The 7,112-nt window shown below is 38.3% G+C and overlaps 1 long non-coding RNA gene across 2 annotated transcripts in view; it reads left to right on the top strand.

Annotated features, from left to right (window-relative positions):
- The first annotated feature begins 4,663 nt into the window (after window positions 1-4,663).
- Window positions 4,664-7,112, top strand: part of LOC102977218 (uncharacterized) — a 349,947-nt gene continuing 347,498 nt past the window's right edge. For both annotated transcript variants that reach the window (XR_008618769.1, XR_448860.3), the window contains exon 1: window positions 4,664-4,747. This is a non-coding gene — a long non-coding RNA (uncharacterized lncRNA). The remainder of the gene's footprint in view (window positions 4,748-7,112) is intronic.

The raw sequence follows: 7,112 nt of genomic DNA, 5'->3' as shown, positions 1-7,112 counted from the left end.
CCCCCTTAAAGATTTATTCTGGTTGAAAGTCAACATGAAGGAGGTGGGGCTTAGAATGCCACCTCTTTGATCAAGCCCAAAGTGTTGGGTTTATACCACGTGATCCTTAATCTAAGACACCAAGAGTTGTCAGATGTACCATCTTCATTATATCGGTAAGAAAGAGAAAAATAACTGCTGAAATGATCATGGCATGATGTTTTCTTATCTCTTGGATTTTAAAATTTTATACTTGATGAAAGAGCTCTTTCAGCTTTATTTATATACATAGACAATGTTAATTGCTTAAGGTATTCCTAAAACTTCTTTGTATCTGGAGTCTGAATCTCCACTGTTTGTGTTTTTCAGACAGTGTCATCCTCTCTGCCATCAGGGGTATTGGTAAGCCAGGATTTCTTGAAAGAATGCTCCACTACCACCTCTGGGATTTTCTTGCAAGCTGCTGATACCAATTTTGCAAGACTGGGTGCATGTGTGCAGACAACCAGATTTCATCTCTACTGCTTCCTGGCTGACAGCAACCGTAAGACACTTTACGTTCTCATTTTAAGAGAAGTTAAAATGTGAAAAAGCATTCATCAGAATTGGTGAAATAGAGCAAATTTAATATCCCTTGAAAAATTGGTTCCATTGTTTGAAAATGTTTGAAAACCTTTAGTGTTGTCAGAGGAACCTCAGTCTTAGGGAATCAGAGGAACTGGGGTCAGTACTTGCCTCTCCTGACTAGCTATAGCAAGCAATATAATCTCTCTGAACCTCAGTTTTCTAAACTGTAAACAGGGAATAAGTACACTTATCTCATGGGATGGTTGCAAAAATTAAAAGAAAATTTAAATGCCCCAAAGCAGGAATGTTTCTAGCTTGATTGCACCTATCTTTCCATTGTCTGGAGCAGTACAGGGACCTAGTGGTCATTACCAACTACGTGTTGAATGAATGAACCTTTCATATGTGGCAAACTATATGCAGAAGTGTCTATGTTGCCATGTTGACATGCGGAAAGGCAGTATATTCTAACTGAAGGAGAAAGCTAAGCAAGGAATGTTTCAGCAGGTATATAACATTCTTTAGTCTCTCTCTCTCTCCATTTCACCTTAGTGGTTTTGTGGTTTTAGATTCTGTTTACTTCCCACATACTGGTCATTTCTTCTGGTCTAAAATTGCTTGGTTATTTTCTTGTATGGCAAAGAAAATCAACATAATTGTCAGTCAGAAAGGTATTCTATTACTCTTGAATTCTTAAAAATGTTATTTATTTTAGTTTTCTTATATATGTTTATTGTTGAAATATTAAAAGATACAGAAAATGTGGAAAAGAAAAATCATTATTTATAATTGTACTGCCTAGAGAGAATAATTACTAATTTTTTTTCTTATGTAATTGGCTGTACAGCACACACATTCTGTAGTCTGATTTTTCACCTGATATATTTGAGCATTTCTCCATATATCTAAATGTTTTTCACAAACATTATTTATGACGGGTACTATATTATAATTTATTTGAGTAATCTACACTTGCTGGAAATTTAGATTATTTCCAATATTGCCCTATTTTAAATATCAAAGCAATGACTCTCCTTGAATATTTATACTTATGTGCATCTCTGATTTTTTTTCAGAATAAATTCTTGAAAGTCGAATTACATGGTCCAAGTGTTGAAATTTTACTCTAATTTGGTTAAGGACATTTGAATTTAGCTAAAAGGTTAATCCAGAAAGTGATAAAATGAGGAGGATTGTGGAGGTGTACCTGCCTGGAATTGCCAGGTGGGCTCTGCTAGATTCACCCTCCCATTTTCTCAAGGGCTGTTGTGATGTGGTTTCTGAGTGACATTAGGGCTCATGAGTTGCTAAGACTGTCAGATGTTAGGACTGATAAGCCTCTTACTTATCTTTCTTTTTCCATCCAACAAAACCAAACATGATGTCCTCACTAAATGACGGGCAACTATGAGGAACAGATCCCATTATTCCCTCATTTCATTCAAAGCCTTTTGGTGATAAGTGCATGCATGCTCCCATATTACTGCCAACACAGTCGGTACAATCTAGTTCAAATGGTAGATGTACTGACTCCCATGTGGGACCACTGATGATTTTACAAACCACTTGCAGCATTGCGTCCCTGTGTTTTGCCAAGTTGCATCCTCCCAGTGAAGTCCAAATTGAACAAGGGAGAGGTTCAGTTTTCAGTGCAGTGAGAAATAGACAAGGGAAGAAAAATGTCTATCTTACTCTCCAAAATTATAATGCAAACCTGCCCCAGAAATGTGTATTATTTTTCTGAATGTGTTCCAGCTGAACTGTAGGAAAAATAACAACCAAAGGCCATAATTGCTCTTTGGTGGATATTGTGTTCCATCTGTTGGTGGTAGTAAGAAAGGCTCCAGGCTGTTATATCTGAAAAGATTCTCACTGGTAAAAAACCAAAATCCCTCTTGGCATATTTCTGCCTTTGAACTCGCTTTGTATATCATTTATTAGGAAGAAAAGATATGAAAATGGTTGGATGTTGTCTGAAGGGCAGTAAAAGTTTCAAGTATTCCTTGTTGTTTTCTAGTGTAGAGGATAAGATGGTTTCAAAACAAGCAACCAGAAAGACTTTGTGAGCCAAAAACTTTGCCCAGGGTTCCTACAAAGTATTGTGTTCTTTGACTCTTACGAATGTAATACTTGTGATGATGGTGAATTTTATGTATCAACTTGACTTGAGACAGGTGCTCACATTAAACATTATTTCTGGGTGTGTCTGTGAGGGTGTTTCCAGATGAAATTAGCATTTGAATTGGTAGACTCAGTAAAGCAGATTGCCTTCCTCAAGGAGGGTGACCATCATTCAATCCACCGAAGGTCTTAACAGAACAAAAGGCAGAGCCAGGAGGGTGTTTCCTCCTTCCCCACTTTTTTCTGTTCCCTGCTTGAGCTAGAACATCTCGCCTCATCTTTTCCTGCCCTCAGACTGAGATTTGTACCATCTGCTCCCCTGGTTCCCATACCTTGGACTTGGTTTGAATTACACCACTGGCTTTTCCAGGTCTCCAGCTTGAAGATGGCAGATAATGGGACTCCTCAAGCTCCATATTTGCGTGAATCAAGTCCTCTTAATCAATCCATCTCCCCCCCACCCCAATGGTTTTGTTTCTCTAATACAATAATTCAGTCTGATTTTCCTTAAGGAAAAACATAAACTTAATTGTATTTATGGCCCAGTGTGTGGGTCATTGACTTTCAGTCTTGCAGGTTCAAGATTCTGGCTTAGGTTGGACTTAGTTTATAGATACACAGCTGGACTCAGCTGGTCAGCCATTAGCATGAGAACCAAGGTGCCTCTGGGATAATCTATTTTAGGCACCCAATTTGAAAACCTTAGTCATTGCAGAAGAGAGGCAGTTGGGAGTACAGAATTGTGCCTATCCCTTGTCTGAATCCTGTTGGGTTATAAGGGCTGAGTGAAACTAAGAGAGCTATTTTAATCCTAAAAGAGATGCTTTTAAAACTTTAGAGCTTCAGCTGAAGCTGACGGTTCATACTGAAGCCCATATTGAAGTGTAACCCCAGAACGTGGGCAGGGCACTGAGGGACATCATGGCAGTGTCTTGAGGAACATTGCAGTGGAGGTCCCATGCCCAAAAGGTCCTGGTTTACTGTGAACACTTGTGACTTAGTCCCTCCCTGCAGTCTCCTGAGTACTTGGTGGTAAGAGGGGGTAAAGGGCTGGAGGTGTTGAGGACAAGCAGAATCATGAGCCAGTGAATTTCATGCTATTTCTATTAGTATGACCTCATTTACATGCTGGGAAATTAGAGCCCTCAAATCAGCATTCAGTTCACAAGGTATTCATGAGAATCATAGTTAAAGAGTATTAATGTTGCAGAGGCCTAATGCTACAGAGACCTAATATTAACCATACTGAGACTTAACTGTGAAAGAAAATTAGGGGAACTAGTCAAACAGAACTGTGCTGAAGGGCAGAAAATGTTTGAACTTGGTTCTTCTTTCTCTTGAATGTATATGCACGGGGAGTATGACATTTTTTCCCCAAGTTGAAAGGCAGTTTACCTATGTAGTGTGGTTGTTTGGTGGTGGTGGGGATGCCTACTTTTTTTTTTTTTTTTTTTTTTTTTTTTTGCGGTACGCGGGCCTCTCACTGTTGTGGCCTCTCCTGTTGTGTGGCCTTGATGCTGCTAATCTCTGCCAGTGGAGTAGGAGGAGAGGTGCCAACCCCCTTAAAGATTTATTCTGGTTGAAAGTCAACATGAAGGAGGTGGGGCTTAGAATGCCACCTCTTTGATCAAGCCCAAAGTGTTGGGTTTATACCACGTGATCCTTAATCTAAGACACCAAGAGTTGTCAGATGTACCATCTTCATTATATCGGTAAGAAAGAGAAAAATAACTGCTGAAATGATCATGGCATGATGTTTTCTTATCTCTTGGATTTTAAAATTTTATACTTGATGAAAGAGCTCTTTCAGCTTTATTTATATACATAGACAATGTTAATTGCTTAAGGTATTCCTAAAACTTCTTTGTATCTGGAGTCTGAATCTCCACTGTTTGTGTTTTTCAGACAGTGTCATCCTCTCTGCCATCAGGGGTATTGGTAAGCCAGGATTTCTTGAAAGAATGCTCCACTACCACCTCTGGGATTTTCTTGCAAGCTGCTGATACCAATTTTGCAAGACTGGGTGCATGTGTGCAGACAACCAGATTTCATCTCTACTGCTTCCTGGCTGACAGCAACCGTAAGACACTTTACGTTCTCATTTTAAGAGAAGTTAAAATGTGAAAAAGCATTCATCAGAATTGGTGAAATAGAGCAAATTTAATATCCCTTGAAAAATTGGTTCCATTGTTTGAAAATGTTTGAAAACCTTTAGTGTTGTCAGAGGAACCTCAGTCTTAGGGAATCAGAGGAACTGGGGTCAGTACTTGCCTCTCCTGACTAGCTATAGCAAGCAATATAATCTCTCTGAACCTCAGTTTTCTAAACTGTAAACAGGGAATAAGTACACTTATCTCATGGGATGGTTGCAAAAATTAAAAGAAAATTTAAATGCCCCAAAGCAGGAATGTTTCTAGCTTGATTGCACCTATCTTTCCATTGTCTGGAGCAGTACAGGGACCTAGTGGTCATTACCAACTACGTGTTGAATGAATGAACCTTTCATATGTGGCAAACTATATGCAGAAGTGTCTATGTTGCCATGTTGACATGCGGAAAGGCAGTATATTCTAACTGAAGGAGAAAGCTAAGCAAGGAATGTTTCAGCAGGTATATAACATTCTTTAGTCTCTCTCTCTCTCCATTTCACCTTAGTGGTTTTGTGGTTTTAGATTCTGTTTACTTCCCACATACTGGTCATTTCTTCTGGTCTAAAATTGCTTGGTTATTTTCTTGTATGGCAAAGAAAATCAACATAATTGTCAGTCAGAAAGGTATTCTATTACTCTTGAATTCTTAAAAATGTTATTTATTTTAGTTTTCTTATATATGTTTATTGTTGAAATATTAAAAGATACAGAAAATGTGGAAAAGAAAAATCATTATTTATAATTGTACTGCCTAGAGAGAATAATTACTAATTTTTTTTCTTATGTAATTGGCTGTACAGCACACACATTCTGTAGTCTGATTTTTCACCTGATATATTTGAGCATTTCTCCATATATCTAAATGTTTTTCACAAACATTATTTATGACGGGTACTATATTATAATTTATTTGAGTAATCTACACTTGCTGGAAATTTAGATTATTTCCAATATTGCCCTATTTTAAATATCAAAGCAATGACTCTCCTTGAATATTTATACTTATGTGCATCTCTGATTTTTTTTCAGAATAAATTCTTGAAAGTCGAATTACATGGTCCAAGTGTTGAAATTTTACTCTAATTTGGTTAAGGACATTTGAATTTAGCTAAAAGGTTAATCCAGAAAGTGATAAAATGAGGAGGATTGTGGAGGTGTACCTGCCTGGAATTGCCAGGTGGGCTCTGCTAGATTCACCCTCCCATTTTCTCAAGGGCTGTTGTGATGTGGTTTCTGAGTGACATTAGGGCTCATGAGTTGCTAAGACTGTCAGATGTTAGGACTGATAAGCCTCTTACTTATCTTTCTTTTTCCATCCAACAAAACCAAACATGATGTCCTCACTAAATGACGGGCAACTATGAGGAACAGATCCCATTATTCCCTCATTTCATTCAAAGCCTTTTGGTGATAAGTGCATGCATGCTCCCATATTACTGCCAACACAGTCGGTACAATCTAGTTCAAATGGTAGATGTACTGACTCCCATGTGGGACCACTGACGATTTTACAAACCACTTGCAGCATTGCGTCCCTGTGTTTTGCCAAGTTGCATCCTCCCAGTGAAGTCCAAATTGAACAAGGGAGAGGTTCAGTTTTCAGTGCAGTGAGAAATAGACAAGGGAAGAAAAATGTCTATCTTACTCTCCAAAATTATAATGCAAACCTGCCCCAGAAATGTGTATTATTTTTCTGAATGTGTTCCAGCTGAACTGTAGGAAAAATAACAACCAAAGGCCATAATTGCTCTTTGGTGGATATTGTGTTCCATCTGTTGGTGGTAGTAAGAAAGGCTCCAGGCTGTTATATCTGAAAAGATTCTCACTGGTAAAAAACCAAAATCCCTCTTGGCATATTTCTGCCTTTGAACTCGCTTTGTATATCATTTATTAGGAAGAAAAGATATGAAAATGGTTGGATGTTGTCTGAAGGGCAGTAAAAGTTTCAAGTATTCCTTGTTGTTTTCTAGTGTAGAGGATAAGATGGTTTCAAAACAAGCAACCAGAAAGACTTTGTGAGCCAAAAACTTTGCCCAGGGTTCCTACAAAGTATTGTGTTCTTTGACTCTTACGAATGTAATACTTGTGATGATGGTGAATTTTATGTATCAACTTGACTTGAGACAGGTGCTCACATTAAACATTATTTCTGGGTGTGTCTGTGAGGGTGTTTCCAGATGAAATTAGCATTTGAATTGGTAGACTCAGTAAAGCAGATTGCCTTCCTCAAGGAGGGTGACCATCATTCAATCCACCGAAGGTCTTAACAGAACAAAAGGCAGAGCCAGGAGGGTG

Source organism: Physeter macrocephalus, chromosome 11, assembly GCF_002837175.3.
Source record: "Physeter macrocephalus isolate SW-GA chromosome 11, ASM283717v5, whole genome shotgun sequence".
Classification (NCBI taxonomy): Eukaryota; Metazoa; Chordata; class Mammalia; order Artiodactyla; family Physeteridae; genus Physeter; species Physeter macrocephalus.
The sequence above is the reverse complement of the archived record's forward strand: the minus strand, read 5'-3'. Positions and strand labels throughout refer to the sequence as shown.